Source organism: Patella vulgata, chromosome 3, assembly GCF_932274485.2.
Source record: "Patella vulgata chromosome 3, xgPatVulg1.2, whole genome shotgun sequence".
NCBI lineage: Eukaryota > Metazoa > Mollusca > Gastropoda > Patellidae > Patella > Patella vulgata.
Genome location: NC_065881.2, coordinates 6,142,190 through 6,165,421, shown reverse-complemented (window position 1 = coordinate 6,165,421; position 23,232 = coordinate 6,142,190). Strand labels below are relative to the sequence as shown.

Sequence of the window (23,232 nt, the reverse complement as noted above, 5' to 3'; positions counted from 1 at the left end):
GCTTGTGCCTGCATGGACTCAGGACACAATTAGAGTTGAGAGACAATTAATATTATAAAATCAATCTACTATTGCTTGAATTGACAATAGTTCAACTTAAGGGAGATAACTCAGATTTGATAAAGGGAGGCAGACCACCATTAATTTCCCATTGACTTTAATGTTAATTCTGGCCTCTTTGCCCACCTCCAACTTTTCCCCAAATTTTCGTTGGGCTGAATGCTTTTCACTACAGACAGAGGAACAAAAGGTCATGTCTTTGCACTAAAATTTGTATGAGGTTGACCACCAAAATTTTGAGATACACAAACTTGAACAAGCATACTAAAAACATGTAACTAGTTGCCGTACATATCGCCGTAGCTAACCTGATAACCCTCTTATCCTTCCGCCTCAAAATCATGAATATTTACCAAAACCTGGCAGAAAATGTTAATTCAAACCCTCTTCGTCCATTCTAGACCAAAAAATCAAAAACTACAATTCGTGGGTATGATGAAATTTAATGGTGGTCTGCCTCCAAAGAAAACAATTTCATTAACAAAAATCTTGTTAACGTTCACTCGACACATTCAACAGTGGGAGTACAACATGTGTAGAAACTCCATTTCATTCCATTTCAAATTGCTAGAAAAATTACGCGAACACCGTTCACCATTTATTGGGATATTGGCATGTATTGAATTCTCTTATGCCTATCACGAATCGCCCCCGAATAGTGCCGAATCGAAATTAATCGAAATTCGTGACAATTCGGCAAATGATTCGGGGTATTAATAGTTGATTCCAGGTATATTCCGAAATTCGTAGACCTGCCGCGAAAGTTTTGACATACATACATAATCGAAATTCGTGACAATTCGGCAAATGATTCGGGGTATTAATAGTTGATTCCAGGTATATTCCGAAATTCGTAGACCTGTCGCGAAAGTTTTGACATACATATTGAAAATGTTTTAAATTAATCAGTTGTTTTCAATAACTGTATTTTGGACTGTAAAATGTTGCTATCAGACGAACGGTCCTACCGACAAAAACCGACAAAAGACTTTCTTGTGTCAATAGCATCCAAAGTATTGTAAAATATTGTTTATCCCGTGTTATTTGTTTTCGTGTTATTCAGGCGACATTGACTAGGAAAGGTCCTGATCGGTGATTAATAGTACCGTTTGTCAATATTTCAATTATTCATAACTTTGGAATATATGAATATGCATATTTATAATATATCATTCCTTGTCGATCATTTTTTTCTATACTTTGGGCGCCATTGACCAAAAACAATAATACGCAGGACCCCATACGGATAATATTGTAATATGTGATATTATTGTAGTTCTCATGACTAGCAGTATTACAATCCAACTACGACGATCCGCCGTGTTGTTATTATAATGTTATTTGATTTCTTGAACGTCGTCATGAAACACGTTACTTTTGTCCGATTTATGTACATTATTACTATTTCAAAACTATAACTTACGTATTTATATCTGGTAATGTGTGTCCTTGTATCATCATATTTTCCCGATAGCAAACTTTATGTACTAGCGCATGTAAACTCATCGAAATTCCATAAAATGTCATTGTAAGTTCGTACGATCTCAACCTAGTCGTCCATCCATGATAGATTTTACAAACAAACGTCATTGAAATGTCAAATATATATATATTCTATTTAAACCAGAAAGTGTTGAATATTGTTAACTTATCATAGTATTTCTACTGTTGTTGTTGTTGTATTTATATTGTTTTTCTAACTTATAATTGGTCGTACTTAGTAATGTAAAGTACGAACTACGTTTTGTCCATCACTCATTGTGTAATGGCGCACGACGCCACTAGGCCTATGTATGCTGGGGCTTTGTGTTGATACTTGTCCGTTTTATGATTATTTCATTAATTCTTATTCTGTATATTTTAAATCAACTTCTGCTAGATTTAAGCAGATCGGACATGCACCGGACAAGTCGGCATAGGCTGTTATCGTTTTAAATTATAATGTTATTGTCGTTAGGCTGTAATTAGTTCCGACGCTCCCAAAAAGGACAACCTACCATTGGTCAATCCGGTCACCTGGTACGTTGGTGTTGCCTATATAAGACTCCGTTGACGACGTGATGGCAGATAGCAATCGACTTTGGTCAAGCAGCATCTCTACTCCGGAGACTTTCGAGTATTCTTAAGATCAATCACTTTATATTTCAAACTTTTCTAACAGTAGAACCTATTGTTTTACTAGGTGAGGATTTATTATAAAACACGATCGGTACATTTTCATTCCTATAATATTATGCGATATTTCATGATGTTTTTCAAGCGTTTAACGGCTTCTACTATTCGCCGCTTTAATGAATTGCGGCGCCATTATCATTATGCTCAGGTGTGCGGAATGTGTCTTCAGTTGCTTTAGAAATGAAATGAAATGGGGTTTAATGTCTACTGTTCTGCTCCTACTGGGCTAATGAAGACGGGCATACGCCATACAGTGTGCTATGGGGTGGGGGGGATTTTGCCAGGACAGTGGCGCTACGGCCTAGTCTTATATCGAATTCCAGCTGCCAAATGTGGACACGAGACCTCGGTTTGTCATCCCACCCGAACAACTAGACAGCTGTCCTTGGCAGGAACACCGTTCTTCACCATTAACAAGGGGAAAACACGCCGGAAAATCCCGATAAACTTTTTCGGCCAATGCAGGGATCGACCTCCATGCGGGAGTGAACCCGCGACCTCCAGGCTAGCGAACCAGCGTCTTACTCACTTAACCACCGTGGCTCCCGTTTTAGAAATAAAATGGAATTTAGGATCCAATATTTATTACTGCGTCAACCGTGATAAGAGTGAGAGAGAGGGAGAGGGAGAGATAGTGAGAGAGAGAGATACTGAGAGAGAGAGAGAGGGAGAGAGTGAGAGAGAGTGAGTGAGAGAGAGAGAGAAAGAGAGAAAGAGAGAGAGAGAGAGGGAGAGAGAGAGAGAGTGAGGGGGAGGGAGAGAGAGAGAGAGAGTGAGAGAGAGAGAGAGTGAGGGAGAGAGAAAGAGAGAGAGAGAGAGAGAGAGAGAGAGAGAGAGAGGGAGAGAGAGTGAGAGAGAGAGAGAGAGAGAGAGAGAGAGAGAGAGAGAGATGGGGTTTAATGTCCACTCAACAAAAAACAGGTCATTTCGGGATGTTTAGCATTGGAAGGAAACCGGGGAACCCCCAAAGAAAACCCACGAGGTTTTACAGGCCACTGAGGAATCGAATCCATGGCCCTTGACGAATTGACAGACCTTATGATACAACGTCTCAAATATCTCCGAAAAAACCACAAATTTAATTTGAAAGTTAATGATTTCTTGTGTAATAAGGATTAAAAGTGACGTCATGCCATTATTGTACGTAATATAATAGAATGACGTCATGACAATTAGATTTACCGTGTATATTACTACTGGAAAGTCGCACATCGTATTTTCTACAAGAATATTTGATATTTTCTCACAAATCTCTTCACTTTGACCTTAAATTGTCTTCATTAACTTCTATAAGGTAAGTGACAACAATATTCTGTTATTTTCATCATTAAAATTTAGGATTATTTCAGATTTAGATCTAGATATATGATAATAATAATAAAATGTAGCCGAGACAAGAGATTTAGATTTAGATCTAATCCTCGCACTAGATTATTTAATAAACACAACGTTATGATAAAGATTGAATTAAGAAAAAATGAAATGAGGTTTAACGTCCTACTTTTCTAGTCCACAACGGTCAATACGGAAAAAAGGAATTGGGGTTTATAGGCCTATTGGACTAAAGAAGACGGGCATACGCTATGGCCGACACTTATATCGAATTTCAACTGCAGAGGGATATCTTATGTGTACACAGGACCCCGGGTTTTCGTTCCATCCGAAGAACTAGACAGCTGTCCTTGTCAGGCCCTCCATCCTGCACCACTGACAAGAGGGAACCACGTCGAATAGTCCCGATGAACTTTCTCGGCCAATGCAGGGATCGAACAGGCAGTCACCATGGCTTCGACGCGCATACACCATTCAATGTGCGATGATGGACATTTTGATCGGTCAGCGGCGTTGCAGTCTAATCTTACATTAAATTCCTACTCAACTGACATGCACACGGAGCCTCTGTTTTTCGCCCCATCCGAACGACATGGTTATTGCCTGAACTCCAGACACGGAAAAACCGCGCTGAAAAATCCCGAGGAACTTTGTGAGTTCTCGGCTTATATATTTATTTAATTAATTATTTATTTTATACAGAAATAAAATGGAGGATATTAAGATATTGCATGAAGAACTGAGAACTAGCACATCTAAAACTCGACCAAATACTCCACCAAAAGGTTTGCTGAAATTATAATATTCTTATCAAAGAGAGAGAGAGAGAGAGAGGGAGAGAGAGAGTTGATTATGAGAGAGAGAGAGAGAGAGAGAGAGAGAGAGAGAGTTGATTATAGGCTTGTCATATAAATAAATGTATAAATAATAATTTATATAACATTTAAACCAAAATAAAAACCTGTAATAGGCACATTTAGCTCTTGCATAATGCATGTTTAAAAAGCCTAATTGAAAAGGGGGTGAGGAGTGGGGTGGGGGTGGGGGTAGCTCTTACATAATGTATTTTTAAGATCTATTTATTTCTTTGCTAATATTTATATATTTTATTTTAATTTTTTTCAGGATTTTATCCTACTCCTGGTCGTCCTATAATCCGATTTAAATTGGTTGATTTAGACTTCAGCCTCCAACTAGGCGACATCCAGGACATCAAAACACGACCTCTGTTTTTCAGCATCATCAACGATTCTGATGCTACGAGTCGTAGGAATGATAGACCAATATGCGAAATCTTGTCAAAAGCTAATTATAAGACCACAGCTGAGATCGGTGGTGGTGATGGCAAAATTATTCCCGGGGATCTAACGACAAAGATGCTTGGTGGAACAGTTGCTGTTAGGTCTTCTGCAGCTGGAACTCGTCAGAGAAACTTGAATGTTGCTAGACAGAAAGAAAATGAGGAAATCAAATATGGTGATGGTGATAGAAAAATTATTCCTCAAGTTCTTGAGACAAAGATGCCACGTACCCTTAGATCGTCTGCAGTGAGGACCCTTTCCAGAAACTTGATTCCTGGAGTTATAACAACAAAGATGTCAGCTGGAACAGTTGCTACATCTACCCTTAGGTCGTCTGTAGCTGAAACCCTTTCAAGAAACTTGATTCCTGGAGATGTAAGGCCCAAGATGCCAGATGGAACAGTCGCTGCATATTTCACTCCATGTAACCTTAAATCATTTGCAGCGCAGACCCTTTCCAGAAGTCTGATTCCTGGAGATGTAACGACAAAAATGCAAAAGATGCAAGGTGGAACAATTGCTACATATTTCACCCCATGTACCCTTAGATCGTCTGCAGCTGGAACCCTTTATAGAATTTTGAATGTTGTAAGACGGAAAGAAAATCAGGGAATCGTAGATGGAAATATTTACGAAAGAACAACTGATAAAAATGGAGCCATAAATATGGTTGACAAAACTATAGCTGAAAACGTCATCTCTGTAACTCAAGTTAAACCGACTTCTAGTGGAACCATTCCTGAAATTGACCTCTCAGACAGAATTATAAGTCATCGGTGCCAAGATACCAAAGATATTGTTGATATAAACACCTCCAATTCTACAGAACATCAACCTTTCTCAGATAAAACAGAAGAACAAGAAACGCCTAAACCCAAGAAAAGGAAGAATTTTCTTAAAGTGAGTTTTTTTTTATTTAAAACACATTGTCATGGTAACCATATAACAAAATATTATTTTCGTGTTATATACAATAATTTCTATGGGCAGTATCATTTTCATTCAGAAAATAAATTCATTTTAAACTCACCAAGTTATAAAGACCCAAACACAGATTTCAATAAAGAAAATTATATTTTATCGTTTTCAGAAATTCTGGAAAAGAATCACCCGGAAATCAAAGAACAAGACAGAAAGTAAAATAGGTCAGTTTATATTTTATACTAGTACATCATCAATCATCATAAAAAGGGGAGTCGCGGTGACTCAGTGAGTAGGAAGCTGGCTCACTAACCAGGAGGTCCGAGATTTTCCATCGTGGTTTCCCCTTGTCAGTGATGCAGGACTGAAGGACTGGCAAGGACAGTGTCTAGTCGTTCGGATGGGACGAAAAACGAGGTCCCTTTTAGACATTGGCGTGAAGTTAAAAGAACTCTCAATTTTTGGAATTCGAATATGAGTAGGCTTTAGTGCCGTTGTCCGGGCAAAATTTTCATCATAGCACACTGTATTGCGTATGCCCGTCTTCATTAGCCCAGTCGGAGCAGAAAAGTAGGACGTTAAACCCATTTCATTTCGAGATCTTATTCAATGATTTTTAAGATACTAAGGTTTTAAATTCTTTAAATCGAAATCTGTAACTTTTTAAATATTTCAGATGAACAAAGTGATAAAAAGTTGAAGAAATCGTCCAAGCTGACATCTTTAATGTGTTTATGCCAACCAAAGACCATGGATTAAAATGGAGAGTGAAAGTTAATTGTTTATATATTTTATCTATAGACGATCGTATCAATACAAGTTTTATATTTATATTTGTAGGAAAAAACAAAAATTACGCCTTGAATTCAATACATTTGTAAGAAAAAACAGAAATTTTTAAAACAAAAATCACGCCTAAATTCAACACATAACCTCCGAACAATGTATTTCCATAAGTTTATAAAATTTGATATAAAATTATTTTTATTAGAAATTGCTTGCTTTGTTAACTTATGGAACATAGAAATATTCTTGGTGTTATTTTAATGGTATTTAGGGATCCACGGTGACTCAGTGAGTAAGAGGCGTCGCTAACCTGGAGTTCCTGTGTTCGATCCCGGTGTTGGCCGAGAAAGTTCATCTTGTCTACAGGGACGGTGGAATGTAAGGGTCTGTTTAGGGGCGTGTCATAATTTCGTTTAAGTACGACTCGTAGCGTTATTTGTGTTTGAGTTGAGGAGTAGAATTCTGAATCGAAAATAAATTGGGGGGGGGGGGTGTACAATTATTGATTAGTGGAGATATCGATCAGATTCTATGGGAAGATTTGCGACCAATCACACCTGCACTTCGGAGCTACTGTCCTCTTAGATATAAAACAATGGAGTTTTAACGACTTGCTTACTCCACATAAATTAAAGTATTAAAGTACATTTGATTGTGATAAGTCTTGTTACAACCTGATCCTCTAGATGTGGATGTGTGTGGGGGTGGTGTGTGTGTGTGGGGGGGGGGGTATTGCGTGGTAGCCAGAGAAATGGGGTTTAACGTCCACTCGACACAAACTAGGTCATTTCAGGACTTACACATGGTTCAATTTTATTTCTAGAATTCGCTTGCGCGTATGGGTCTTTAGCAGTGGGAGGAAACCGGAGGACCCGGAGAAAACCCACGATGTTGCGACCCTACGCCTTGTCACGTACAACCGGTGATTCGAAACCACGACCTTATGATACAGCACGCACGTGCTAACCATTCGGTCACCCACCCCCCTTTCGCCCCTCCCCTCCCCCTCTACACCCCACCCCCGCGCCTAGGGCTATAGCGTGGTAGCCAGATAAATCTCACGAGCTCGTAATCGAATCCGTGACCTGCATAGTAGATATGAGACCCAAACAATTCATTTCTACGGCTCATTACTTCGGAATCAACTGGATAATCACGGGTAACCTCTAGTTGGAACTTTGGTAGTCTCACGTTCTTCCAGAGCTGGGTCACAGTTGATCAGAAGTCAATTCATCCGGGCATGAAGTAACAACTGTCATTCATGATTTGTTGTTACTGCTTGTCTATATATAATTGCCCTACACATTTGTTACTGTACTTGCTTGAAAACGTTGAGAGTATACTCTTCGAGATGTCGCCTAAATAAATCACTAATTGTTATATATGTTATAGTTTATAACTTCCATTCAATTTGTCCATTTCAAATAGTGTTAATTCCAAGTTTTAAAAATCGTATCCTTGTTGTTGTGAGTACATCCGGTGACATTTAACCAAATCCTTACAGTTATAGCAATCACGGTATCAGATAACGTCTTACTCAAAACAGGGGAGATAACTAACAAAATTAAGAAGCACAAACTTGAAGTACCTTTAGACTAAACATATAACACTATAGGGTTATTTTAGGTCTAAGAAAAGTGTTCTGTTTAATATAGAAATGTTTACCTACATGATGTGTGACGAAAACTAGGGTAATGAAGTAGCTTGCATTATCCTACTACTAACTTAGAGTCTAGACTTAGACTAACTCACTTCAAGTTATGTCAGTATCCATTAATGGAAAGTAGGGTACTATCGTCCAGTCATCTCGGGCACAGATTAGTACAATTAACTAGAATAATGTTGACGTTAAACGGTGCCTATATGAAACACTTACCCAAAAATGGTAATTGTCCCGCCCCATTAGCTGCTGCATTATACTTCTATATATTATAGAGCGGGTTTGATTTACTTCAGACAATCATTCGGAGCCCAGGGGATCACCATAACTATAGCCTCCTCGGCTTAGAGGCTAGGGTGAACACATTATCCTAGCGCGAACCTTATATAGAACTATCAAGAAGTATGTGGCTCTTGCCACGTTTAAGCCGTTAGGTCTGAGTTAGAAAGGATATTAAACTCAGACCGTGGATAATTTAATAACTCAAAAAGTAACTATCGATCATAGATATTGTAGTTTCGTGTATGTAGAATTATCAAGAAGTATGTGGCTCTTGCAACGTTTAAGTCGTTAGGTCTGAGTTAGAAAGGATATTAAACTCAGACCGTGGATAATTTAATAACTAAAAAAAGTAACTATCACAGATATTGTAGTTTCGTGTATGTAACCTTTGTAGTTTGCTGTATTCGTTAGATAAACGGTGTTCCAGAGTCAATTAATTGATGATTGAAATAATTCATCCAACAACGTCCTAGACGATCATCTGTCCCCATAGTGTCACAAACATGTAACCATCGTCTGTACACATCACCATAGCCAACATGACTCTGTCATTATTTCGTGACCAAACCCTTACCAAAACCCTTGGAATGTACCAAACACTCTGACAGAAAATATCAATTCATACTTTCTTCTTCGATTCTAGACTAAAAGGTCAACAGCAAAGGTCATGCATACGTTCTTCTTCAATTCTAGACCAAAAGGTCAACAGCAAAGGTCATGCAAAGGGCGGGGGGGGGGGGGGTAGTGTGTGTGAGTGTGGGGGTGTGGGGTGGTAATGGTGGTCTGCCTCCATTCAGACAGTATATCCGAAGGCATCCAATACAAATGTCAATAACATCGTAACCTAGGGTGTATCGATGAGACAAATCGGACAATTACAAGTAGTGAATTATAACGTTGGTGAGCTTGGGTCTGCATGGACTCAGGACACAATTAGAGTTGAGAGACGAGGGATAATTAATATTATAAAATCAATCTACTATTGCTTGAATTGGCAATTGTTCAACTCAAGGGAGATAACTCAGATTTGATAAAGGGAGGCAGACCACCATTAATTTCCCCATTGACTTCAATGTTAATTCTGGCCTCTTTGCCCACCTCCAACTTTTCCCAAAATTTTCGTTGGGCTGAATGCTTTTCACTACGGACAGAGGAACAAATGGTCATGTCTTTGCACTAAAATTTGTATGAGGTTGACCACCAAAATTTTGAGATACACAAACTTGAACAAGCATGCTAAAAACATGTAACAAGTTGCCGTACACATCGCCGTAGCCAAACTGATAACCCCGTTATCCTTCCGCCTCCAAATCATGAATATTTAACAAAACCTGGCAGAAAATGTTAATTCAGACCCTCTTCGTCCATTCTAGACCAAAAAATCAACAAAAATGGGCAGGCAAATGGGGAGAAAAGAGAGAGAGAGAATTGCTATAAATAGACGAACTACAATTTAATGGTGGTCTGCCTCCAAAGAAAACAATTTCATTAACAAAAATCTTGTTAACGTTCACTCGACACATTCAACAGTGGGAGTACAACATGTGTAAAAACTCCATTTCATTCCAGTTCAAATTGCTAGAAAAATTACGCGAACACCGTTCACCATTTATTGGGATATTGGCATGTATTTATTTCTCTTATGCCTATCACGAATCGCCCCCGAATAGTACCGAATCTAAATTAATCGAAATTCGTGACAATTCGGCAAACGACTCGGGGTATTAATAGTTGATTCCAGGTATATTCCGAAATTCGTAGACCTGCCGCGAAAGTTTTGACATACATATTGAAAATATTTTAAATTAATCAGTTGTTTTCAATAACTGTATTTTGGAATGTAATATGTTGCAATCAGACGAACGGCCCTACCGACAAAAACCGACAAAAGACTTTCTTGTGTCAATAGAATCCAAAGTATTGTAAAATATTGTTTATCCCGTGTTATTTGTTTTCGTGTTATTCAGGCGACATTGACAAGGAAAGGTCCTGATCGGTGATTAATAGAACCGTTTGTCAATATTTCAATTATTCATAACTTTGGAATATATGAATATGCATATTTATAATATATCATTCCTTGTCGATCACTTTTTTCTATACTTTGGGCGCCATTGACCAAAAACAATAATACGCAGGACCCCATACGGATAATATTGTAATATGTGATATTATTGTAGTTCTCATGACTAGCAGTATTACAATCCAACTACGACGATCCGCCGTGTTATTATTATAATGTTATTTGATTTCTTGAACGTCGTCATGAAACACGTTACTTTCGTCCGAGTTATGTACATTATTACTATTTCAAAACTATAACTTACGTATTTATATCCGGTAATGTGTGTCCTTGTGTCATCACATTTTCCCCGATAGCAAACTTTATGTACTAGAGCATGTAAACTCCTCGAAATTCCATAAAATGTCATTGTAAATTCGTACGATCTCAACCTAGTCGTCCATCCATGATAGATTTTACAAACAAACGTCATTGAAATGTCAAATATATATATATTCTATTTAAACCAGAAAATGTTGAATATTGTTACCTTATCATAGTATTTCTACTGTTGTTGTTGTATTTATATTGTTTTTCTAACTTATAATTGGTCGTACTTAGTAATGTAAAGTACGAACTACGTTTTGTCCATCACTCAATGTGTAATGGCGCACGACGCCACTAGGCCTATGTATGCTGGGGCTTTGTGTTGATTATTTCATTAATTCTTATTCTGTATATTTTAAATCAACTTCTGCTAAATTTAAGCAGATCGGACATGCACCGGACAAGTCGGCATAGGCTGTTATCGTTTTAAATTATAATGTTATTGTCGTTAGGCTGTAATTAGTTCCGACGCTCCCAAAAAAGGACAACCTACCATTGGTCAATCCGGTCACCTGGTACGTTGGTGTTGCCTATATAAGACTCCGTTGACGACGTGATGGCAGATAGCAATCGACTTCGGTCAAGCAGCATCTCTACTCCGGAGCCTTTCGCGTATTCTTAAGATTAATCACTTTATATTTCAAACTTTTCTAACAGTAGCACCTATTGTTTTACTAGGTGAGGATTTATTATAAAACACGATCGGTACATTTTCATTCCTATAATATTATGCGATATTTCATGATGTTTTTCAAGCGTTTAAAGGCTTCTACTATTCGCCGCTTTAATGAATTGCCGCGCCATTATCATTATGCTCAGGTGTGCGGAATGCGTCTTCGTTAGAATTTGGCTCTAGACAATGCTATCTCCCACCACGTCGGACATCGAACGCTATGCTTTCAATATTGTTTTTCCAATGAATTGTAAATACTTATTTTAATACATATTGCATACAGTAATCCTATTCGCAGTTGCCTAAACCGAATAAATAACTTTATTGGCCTTGGTAAATACAGCGTTACTTGGTTATTAGTAAATGGGCTGCGATATGCCCAATGGAGTTATGCCCCTTTATACGCTTTAAGGCCCCCAAACTACCGTACATATTCCTAGCACATAATTACCTGTTCACGGGAGAAATGGCATCAGCATTCCTGGAGCAGCAACGGCGGAGTGATGGACTTGTCTAACAGGACAGTGACAAAGGAGGAAGCATGGAGAACCTAAATCAGGAACTGGGGCGATTAACTATTGAGGCCATAGTACTGGAAGGTGCTGTCGTAGGAATGGAGAAAGGACTCGAATACTCCAACCCCCCCCTCCTCCCTCCGTGTATGATAATACAGATCTGTGTATTTTTCCGTAACGTCTCGCCGGCAGTGCTAGGATGCTGGGTGGCTTACAATATCTTGAACAAATTATGTCATTTATGATTGATTAATAGTGGGGGAAACCACGATGGTTCAGTGAGTAAGACATTAACTCACTAACCAGGAGGTCCCGGGTTCGATACCGATGCTATCCGAGGAAGTTCCTCGAGATTTCTCGCGTGGTTTCCAATTCGTCCTGAACCACTTTCGCGGCCAACACCGGGAGCGAGCAGGAAACCACGTGGTTAGCGAGCCAGTGTCTTACTCCCTCCTCTATCAGTTGCTTTAGAAATGAAATGAAATGGGGTTTAACGTCCTACTGTTCTGCCCCTACTGGGCTAATGAAGACGGGCATACGCCATACAGTGTGCTATGGGGGGGGGGGGATTTTGCCAGGACAGTGGCACTACGGCCTACTCTTATATCGAATTCCAGCTGCCCAATGTGGACACAAGACCTCGGTTTGTCATCCCATCCGAACGACTAGACAGCTGTCCTTGGCAGGAACACCGTTCTTCACCATTAACAAGGGGAAAACACACCGGAAAATCCCGATAAACTTTTTCGGCCAATTCAGGGATCGACCTCCATGCGGGAGTGAACCCGCGACCTCCAGGCTAGCGAACCAGCGTCTTACTCACTTAACCACCGTGGCTCCCGTTTTAGAAATAAAATGGAATTTAGGATCCTATATTTATTACTGCCTCAACCGTGATAACAGAGAGGGAGGGAGAGAGAGAGAGTGAGAGAGAGAGAGAGGGGGGGAGAGAGAGAGAGTGAGAGAGAGAGAGAGAGAGAGAGAGAGAGGGTGTTCAATGTCCACTCAACAAAAAACAGGTCATTTCGGGATGGCTCAATTTTATTTCAATAATTCGCTTGTGTGTAGGGGTGTTTAGCAAACCGGGGAACCCCCAAAGAAAAACCACAACGTTTTACAGGCCACCGAGGAATCGAATCCATGGCCCTTGACGAAATGACAGACCTTATGATACAACGCGCGCACGCGCTAACCATTCGGTCATCACATTTCCCCCGTGATAATGACAGGGGTTCTTTTACGTGCACTCTCACTCTCGACTAGCTGTTGTTCCCTGCATGATTGGAAAGGGGTATCCATGCTGGCAAGGCCCTGAGGAACGTTCCAGTCAACATATTGTGCTAATACCTAAATATCTGAAATACCTCCGAAAACATCACAAATTTAATTACAAATTTAATTTGAAAGTTAATGATTTCTAGTGTAATACGGATTAAAAGTGACGTCATGCCATTATTCTACGTAATATAATAGAATGACGTCATGACAATTAGATTTACCGTGTATATTACTACTGGAAAGTCGCACATCGTATTTTCTACAAGAATATTTGATATTTTCTCACAAATCTCTTCAAATTGACCTTAAATTGTCTTCATTAACTTCTATAAGGTAAGTGACAACAATATTCTGTTATTTTCATCATTAAAATTTTGGATTATTTCAGATTTAGATCTAGATATATGATAATAATAATAAAATGTAGCCGAGACAAGAAATTTAGATTTAGATCTAATCCTCGCACTAGATTATTTAATAAACACAACGTTATGATAAAGATTGAATTAAGAAAAAATGAAATGAAATGGGGTTTAACATCCTACTTTTCTACAACGGTCAATACGGAAAAAATGAATTGGGGTTTATAGGCCTATTGGACTAAAGAAGACGGGCATACGCTATGGCCGACACTTATATCGAATTTCAACTGCAGAGGGATCTTTTATGTGTACACAGGACCCTGGGTTTTCGTTCCATCCGAAGAACTAGACAGCTGTCCTTGTCAGGCCCACCATCCTGCACCACTGACAAGAGGAAACCACGACGAATAGTCCCGATGAACTTTCTCGGCCAATGCAGGTATCGAACAGGCAGTCACCATGGCTTCGACGCGCATACACCATTCAATGTGCGATGATGGACATTTTGATCGGTCAGCGGCGTTGCGGCCTAATCTTACATTAAATTCCTACTCAACTGACATGCACACGGAGCCTCTGTTTTTCGCCCCATCCGAACGACATTGCTATTGCCTGAACTCCAGACAAGGAAAAACCGCGCTGAAAAATCCCGAGGAACTTTGTGGGTTCTCGGCTTATATATTTATTTAATTAATTATTTATTTTATACAGAAATAAAATGGAGGATATTAAGATATTGCATGAAGAACTGAGAACTAGCAGATCTAAAACTCGACCAAATACTCCACCAAAAGGTTTGCTGAAATTATAATATTCTTATCAAAGAGAGAGAGAGAGAGAGAGAGAGAGAGAGAGTTGATTATAGGCCTGTCATGTGAATAAATGTCTAAATAATAATCTATATAACATTTGAAGCCAAAATAAAAACCTGTAATAAGCACATTTAGCTCTTACATAATGCATGTTTAAAAAACCTTATTGAAAAGGGGGTGAGGAGGGGTGGGGGTTGGTGGGGAAATACAGCGCTCACATAATGTATATTTAAGGTCTATTTATTTATTTGCTAATATTTATAGATTATATTTTAATTTTTTCAGGATTTTATCCTACACCTGGTCGTCCTATAATCCGATTTAAATTGGTTGATTTAGACTTCAGCCTCCAACTAGGCGACATCCAGGACATCAAAACACGACCTCTGTTTTTCAGCATCATCAACGATTCTGATGCTACGAGTCGCAGGAATGATAGACCAATATGCGACATCTTGTCAAAAGCTAATTTGAAGACCACAGCTGAGATCGGTGGTGGTGATGGCAAAATTATTCCCGGGGATCTAACGATAAAGATGCTTGGTGGAACAGTTGCTGTTAGGTCTTCTGCAGCTGGAACTCGTCAGAGAAACTTGAATGTTGCTAGACAGAAAGAAAATGAGGAAATCAAATATGGTGATGGTGATAGAAAAATTATTCCTCAAGTTCTAGAGACAAGGATGCCAAGTACCCTTAGATCGTCTGCAGTGAGGACCCTTTCCAGAAACTTGATTCCTGGAGTTATAACAACAAAGATGTCAGCTGGAACAGTTGCTACATCTACCCTTAGGTCGTCTGTAGCTGAAACCCTTTCCAGAAACTTGATTCCTGGAGATGTAAGGCCCAAGATGCCAGATGGAACAGTTGCTGCATATTCCACTCCATGTACCCTTAAATCGTTTGCAGCGCAGATCCTTTCCAGAAGCCTGATTCCTGGAGATGTAACGACAAAGATGCAAAAGAAGCAAGGTGGAACAGTTGCTTCATATTTAACCCCATGTTTCCTTAGATTGCCTGCAGATGTGACCCTTTATAGAATTTTGAATGCTGTAAGACAGCTAGGAAATCAAAGACTCGTAGATGGAAATATTTCTGAAAGGTCAACTTATAAAAATGGAGCCATACAAATGGTTGACAACACGAAAGCTGAAAACGTCATCTCTTCAACCCAAGTCAAACCGACTTCTAGTGGAACCATTCCTGAGATTGAAAGCTCAGACAGAATTATAAGTCAACGGTGCCAAGATACCAAAGATATTGTTGATATAAACACCTCCAATTCTACAGTTTCATCAGTCATGACAGAACATCAACCTTTCTCAGATAAAACAGAAGAACAAGAAACGCCTAAACACAAGAAAAGGAAGAATTTTCTTAAAGTGAGTTTTTTTTTGTTTAAACGCATTGTCATGGTAACCATATAACAAAATATTGTTTCCGTGTTATATACAATAATTTCAATGGGCAGTATCATTTTCATTCAGAAAATAAATTAATTTTAAACTCCCCAAGTTATAAAGATCCAAACACAGAGTTCAATAAAGAGAAATATATTTGATCATTTTCAGAAATTCTGGAAACGAATCACCTGGAAATCAAAGAACAAGACAGAAAGTAAAATAGGTCAGTTTATATTTTATACTAGAACATCATCAATCATCTCACATATAAAGGGGAGTCGCGGTGACTCAGTGAGTAGGACTCACTAACAAGGAGGTCCGGGATTTTCCATCGTGGTTTCCCCTTGTCTGTGGTGCAGGACTGAAGGCCTGGCAAGGACAGTGTCTAGTCGTTCGGATGGGACGAAAAACGAGGTCCCGCTAAAAGAATAAGAGTATTCCGTAGTGCCGCTGTCCGGGCAAAATTTCCCTCATAGCACACTGTATGGCGCATGCCCATCTTATAAGCCCTGTTTGGAGCAGAACAGTAGGAAGTTAAACCCCATTTCATTTCATTTCAAGATCTCGTTCAATGATTTTTAAGACACGTGGTTTAAATTGTTTAAATGGAAATCTGTATTTTTTAAAAAAATATTTCAGATGAACAAAATGTTAAAACTATGAAGAAATCGTCCAAGCTGACATCTTTAATGTGTTTATGCCAACCAAAGACCATGGATTAAAATGGAGAGTGAAAGTTAATTGTTTATATATTTTATCTATAGACGATCGTATCAATCCAAGTTTTATATTTATATTTGTAGGAAAAAACAAAAATTACGCCTTAAATTCAACACATTTGTAAGAAAAACCAGAAATTTTAAAAACAAAGATCACGCATAAATTCAACACATAACTTCCGAACAATGTATTTCTATAAATTTATAAAATTTGATATAAAATTATTTTTATTAGAAAATGTTTGCTTTGTTAACATATGGAACATAGAAGTATTCTTGGTAATATTTTAGTGGTATTTAGGGATCCACGGTGACTCAGTGAGTGAGAGGCGTGGCTAGCCTGGAGATCACGTGTTCGATCCCGGTGTTGGCCGAGAAAGTTCATCTTGTCTACAGGGACCGGTGGAATGTAAGGGTCCGTTTAGGGGAATGTTATAATTTCCTTTAAGTGGAAAACGAGTAGTAGCATTATTTGTATTTGAGTTGAGTAGAATTCTGAATCGAAAATAAATGGAGGGGGGGGGGGCTAAAATTATTAATTAGTGGAGATATCGACCAGATTCTATGAGGGGATTTGCCACCCATCACACCTGCACGTCGGAGTTACTGTCCTCTGAGAGATAAATAAATGGAGTTTTAACGACGTGCATACTCGACATAAATCAAAGTATTAATAAAGTACATACATTTGATTGGGATAAATCTTGTTACAACCTGATCCTCTAGATGTGTGTGTGTGTGTGTGTAAGCGGGGGTGGTGGTGGTGGTGTGTGTGTGTGGCGGGGTTTGGGGTTAACGTGGTAGTCAGAGAAATCCCACGAACTCGTATATAGGCCTACTCCAACCCGGAATCAAATGGAAAATTACGGGTAGGCCTAACGTCTTGTTGGAACTTGGGTAACGTTCTTCAAGAGATGGACCACAGTCGATCAGAAGTCAATTCATCTGAGCATGAAGTACCAACTGTCATTCAATTTGTTTATTTCAAATAGTGTTAATTCAAATTTTTCAATTTGCCCATTTAACATCGTTTCGTGGTTGTTGTGAGTACATCCGGTGAAATTAAACCAAATCCTTACAGTTAGCAATCACATTGTCGGATTACGTCGTACTCAAAACAGGGGAGATAACTAACAAAATTAATGTGGATTCAGACTACATGTATTTCTCTATTGACTTAAGTTTAGATAATATTGTCGTATGAAAGTTCAGAAGCACAACCTTGAAATAGCTTTATGCTAAACAAGTAACCATCGTCTGTAAATATCACCATAACAACATCTTAGCTCTGTTATTCTTCCGTGACTAAATTCCTCCAAAACCCATGGTATGTACCAAAAACCTGACAGAAAATATCAATTCATACTTTCTTCGATTCTTGACCAATAGGTCAATAACAAAGGTCTTGCAAAGGGGGGGGGGGGTGAGTACAAAGATGATGAGGCGGGGATTTAATGGTGGTCTGCCTCCATGCAGGCAATAAATCCGAGGGCTATTTTAAGATAAAAGTCAATAACATCGTAACCTGGGGTGTATCGATGAGATAAATCGGACAATTATAATTAAGTAGTGAATTATAACGTTGGTGAGTTTGTGCCTGCGTGGACGCGAGACACAATTAGAGTTGAGCGGCGAGGGATATTATAAAATCAATCTACTATTGCTTGAATTGGCAATAGTTCAACTCAAGGGAGATAACATAGATTCGATAAAGAAAACAATTTCAATATAAAAAGTCTTTAATAGTATAATATACGAAATACGTATTAATGTATATTTGTAAACAAAATGGAATAAAAGAAATACAATTGGCAAGATAATATAATATGATTTAAAATAATGAATAATAATTCTCAAGATGAAATAAAATACAGATGAGAATGATATGATGTCGGTTACTGTCAATCGGTTAGATTTGGTTCGGTTTCTTCTATCAACAGTGGGAGGCTAGAGTACGGCATAAACTGTGAGAATAAAATGCATGAACACCCTGCACTACTTATTGTAAAGAGAGGGAGGGAGAGAGAGAGAGAGAGAGAGAGAGATGGGGTTTAACGTCCACTCGACACACTCAGCAGTGGGAGAATAGAGTACAACATGTGTCGAAGAAACTCCATTTCAAATTGCTAGAAAAAGTACGTGAACTCCATTCACCACTTATTGGGGATTTTGGCATGTACTTTCGTGAATTGAATTATCTTATACCTGGCTTTCATGAACACCACCCAGACCCCACGACACCGAATACCAAATCTAACCGATTAATACCCTTCACAGCAATCCAAACTATGTGAATCATATTACGTAGATATTTGAATATATAAAGATATGAATAATTTACTGATTATATTTTAATGGCACGTGCATTCACTCATTTATTATATATAAATATATTATGACTAGAAATATACTATATATATATACACACAATGATTTAAAGATACAAAGACCTGACAGTTCTCACTATAATAGTTAAAAACTAGATAATGTAAAGGGAATATGCTGAAAATGTCTGTCAAATTACTTCACTCTGAGCATTGAAATACTCATTATTCGGCATTTAAAGATACATTATGGGATATTAGATAAAGAGTTCTCACTATAATAGTTAAAAACTAGATAACGTAAAGGGAATTTGCTGAAAATTTCAGTCAAATTGATCCACTATGAACCGATATTAGTGATTGAATTTCGTTCTAGCCTCGATCATCATTACTAAAGTCGGTACGATAAAAACATAGTCTCGGTTATCCATTTCATGATTTAATCATGAATGAAATTTGAGCAGTAAATCGGATCCTAATCCAGTAAATATCACAGGCTAGCGATGACATCGAGAGTTGATTATGGCCTGGATAAGTTAATTAATGTCTAATTAATAATTTAGATAACATTTCAGGCCTAAAGAAAGACCTGCAACAGACAGATTTAGCTCTTGCATTATGTATGTTTAATCACCCGATTAGATTTTATTACATACTTCGAGAAGGTATTTGTTGAGTAATAAAACCTTCTAGTAGTTTATCGAGGGCTGGCCGTCTTTACCGCACGGTACAAATATTATCACCACTAGAAGCAACAAATTCCAGAACAAGCCAGAACTCAGACCAAAATGGCCGCTTTACACAAATGAGTATTTAGGGGAATACTAACCGGAACCCTAACCCTATAACCCTTTTAAGAGAAGTAAAAACTAAATTAGACCCAAGTTCAGTCTTTTAAAAAGGGTTAGGGTTAGGGTTCGGGTTAGTTATCCCCAAAATTCTCATTTATATAAAGCGGCCATTTGGACTCCGGAAGCACCCGAACCTCGATAAACTACTAGAAGGTTTTATTACTCAACAAATACCTTCTCGAAGTATGTAATAAAATCTAATCGGGTGGTTTAATTGAATAAATATTGAATAATGTGGCTTTCTATTCATTAGTGTCTGGACTTGTTGTAACTGGCAATCTGACGAAACACAGATCTAATTTCGTTTCGTTTTTTTTATAGTTCAAAATTGAGTATTACTTGTGTATTATATATAGTGTAAACTGTTGAGGCCATCAAATGTATAAAAAAAACGAAACGAAATAGGGATCTGTATTTTAATCAGACTATGTCTGGACTTATTGTAACTGTCTATCTGATGAAAACAACGATCCAATTTTCGTTTCGTTTTTTTTTATAGTTCAAAATTGTGGTTTACTTGTCTGCACTACAATAGTGTAGAGGTTATTAAAAGTATAAAAAACGAAACGAAATATGGACTTGTTTTTTAACCAAATTGTATAATTCGCTATTTTGAATAACATTTCTCTCCGCACGCTCACTCTCGGTCATTTTCGGTTATTTTCGGTCATTCTTCGTCTCGTTCTTGGTTATTTTCGGTCATTTTCAGCACTTTAGCTCATATTTGAGTTCATTATATCCGATATTACAGACATGATCCTTATATATACACAAGTATGGAAAACTTTACCGTATCACGTTCCAGTGGTTGAGCCCTTTTTGTGTTTAGGGTACTTGATTTTATTTCACTTCAAGTTCGATGCTACTAAGTTTGTTCCGAAAGATGACAAGAACGATAGTTGACCCGTTGAATTTCTAAATAGCTGTTCCAAATACGGAGACACATTTCTTCAAACTATCTTATTTGACATTCTCTGAACACCCACTGATAAAGTCATGGCGACTTTGCATCACCCCCCGCATCGCTCACTAATATTCTTAGTAACAGTTTCCGGTTCCTGTATAGCAAACTTAACAATACTGACGTCATTAGCACTTATCACGTAAGACCTTGGTGAAGATAATCTCTCATATCCGGTTCACCGGGATATGGGGGTGGTTGTATTGGGGTGATGGATATACGGAGTTGTGGGAATATGGTAAATACATCCCTTCTATTGGAACTAGTGTTTGTAGATGGCGGAATGGCGGGAAGATGTGTGTAACGTTGTTCTGGTACAGCCATAGATGATACGGGTGGTCGAGAGGATCTTCTCTGAAAAAGTGAAATAAACAAATTGAGTCATGCGGTGTTAGGTCGACGAAGATTTGGCCGAATGGTTAGCGCGTGCGCGTTGTATCACAAGGCCTGTCATTGAGTCAACTGGTGTGGTTTCGATTTCCCGGTTGTACGTGACAAGGAGTAGGGTCGCCTGTCCAGTCTCGTGGGTTTTCTCCGGGTCCTCCGGTTTCCTCCCACTGCTAAAAGCCCCTACCGCGCAAGCGAATTATTGAAATAAAAGTAAACCATATGTTAGTCCCAAAATGACCTAGTTTGTGTCGAGTGGACGTTAAACCCTATTTCTCCCTCTCTCTCTCCCCTATTGTTCTGCTCCGAACGGGGCTAATGAAGACGGGCATACGCCATACAGTGTCCAATGAGGGAAATTTTGCCCGGACAGCGGCACTACGGCCTACTCTTATATCGAATTCCAACTGCTGTCAAGGGATCTTTTACGTGCACGCCGATGTGTACACGGGACCTCCGTTTTTCGTCCCATCCGAACGACTAGACAACTGTCCTTGTCAGAACTTTCGTCCTGCATCACTGACAAGGGGAACCACGCCGGAAAATCGGGATGAACTTTCTCAGCCAATGCAGGGATCGAACACCCGACCTCCACAGGGCCGGATTAACCATGGGGCACCATGGGGCACAGCCCCAGGGCTCCCCACATGAGAGGGCCCCCCACAAAAATCTCAGTTGCGTCCAACCCCCTCCTCTAGAAATGCCATCATTTCATAGCACTCGCATGGATTGGTCCACTGAAATAACGCCAGAATGAGCTAATTTTGTGGCAGAATTTTATTTTTTTCTGGGGGAGGTACTTCTAAATGGCTCCACACAAGTGCCTGAAATGCCAGGAAATCACGTTTCCGGCCTCCAATTTCTGAAAATTTTCGGGGGTTGGGGGGTCCCTGATCCCCCTTGCGGGGCTTCGCGCCTTCGGCGCTCGCGGTGGCCGGCTTCACCGGCCACGGCTCCACAGTCGGTGATCAGGGGCCCCCCACATGATCCAGGCCCCAGGGCCCCCACCATGGTTAATCCGACGCTGGACCTCCAGGCTATAGCGAGCCAGCGTCTTACCCACCGTGATATATTATGGTACACGAGGCAGCGTATGCCTCCTGTTCCTACATGTTCTCATTTAAGGTTTTCACAGATTATTGTTGTAGTCCTTTTTTGTATCTTAAATTTTACTCACCGATTGTCTATTTCGTTGTTGTCTTCGCCATGAAAAGGCGTACCATAAAAACACCATGCACACCCACAGAGTCAATAAAGCTACAAAACAAGCGATAACAATTCCACCTATTACAGGGGCAGATAATCCACACCAATCTGAATAATCACCACAATTATCATAACCATTACATACAAGTGTATCTGATATACATCGTTTATTATTACAACTATATTCACCTTCTCCACACGTACCTACAAATACAGATATAAATAACATAATTAATAATAATAATATCGCCATTTATATAGCGTGTTAATACTATATTCATCTTTTCTACACGTACCTACAAATATAGATATAACATAATACAATTACAGAGAGAGTTCTTAAAGATACATTATGTAAGATTTAGATAAAGAGCTGACTATTCATACTATAATAGCTCAAACAAATAGTAAATGTAAAGTCTGCGATATCACTTCTGTGGAAGCAGACATTAAAGCACCGGTTAGTAGTAGTAGATAATGTAAAATGAAAATATTGAAAATTTCATTCAAATTACTTTACTTCATTCTGAGTCAAGTTATCACTGGTTGTAGTTTTGACAAGATGTGTGTATTGTGGTAACCAGGGCACTGGTATATTCGAGACTTAGCTTTGCTTTCCCATTTTTAAATAGGGAACTGTTCTAATCTAGTTAAAATCTCGAGTATCCGATGCCATTAAGAGTTGATTATGGTCTTGTTTTGTAAATAAATGTCTAATTAATAGTTTATATAACATTTCAGGCCTAAAGAAAGATCTGCAATCGGCAAGTTTAGCTCTTGCATAATCTATGTTTAATCGAGAGACAACCATTGGAAATCGTATAGAAAGTAGATTATG

General features: G+C 38.8%; 1 protein-coding gene across 1 annotated transcript in view; it reads right to left on the bottom strand.

Moving 5' to 3' along the window:
• LOC126815393 (neuropilin and tolloid-like protein 1) overlaps positions 1-23,232 on the bottom strand; it is a 70,593-nt gene that overhangs the window by 27,761 nt on the left and 19,600 nt on the right. The window lies entirely within an intron of this gene.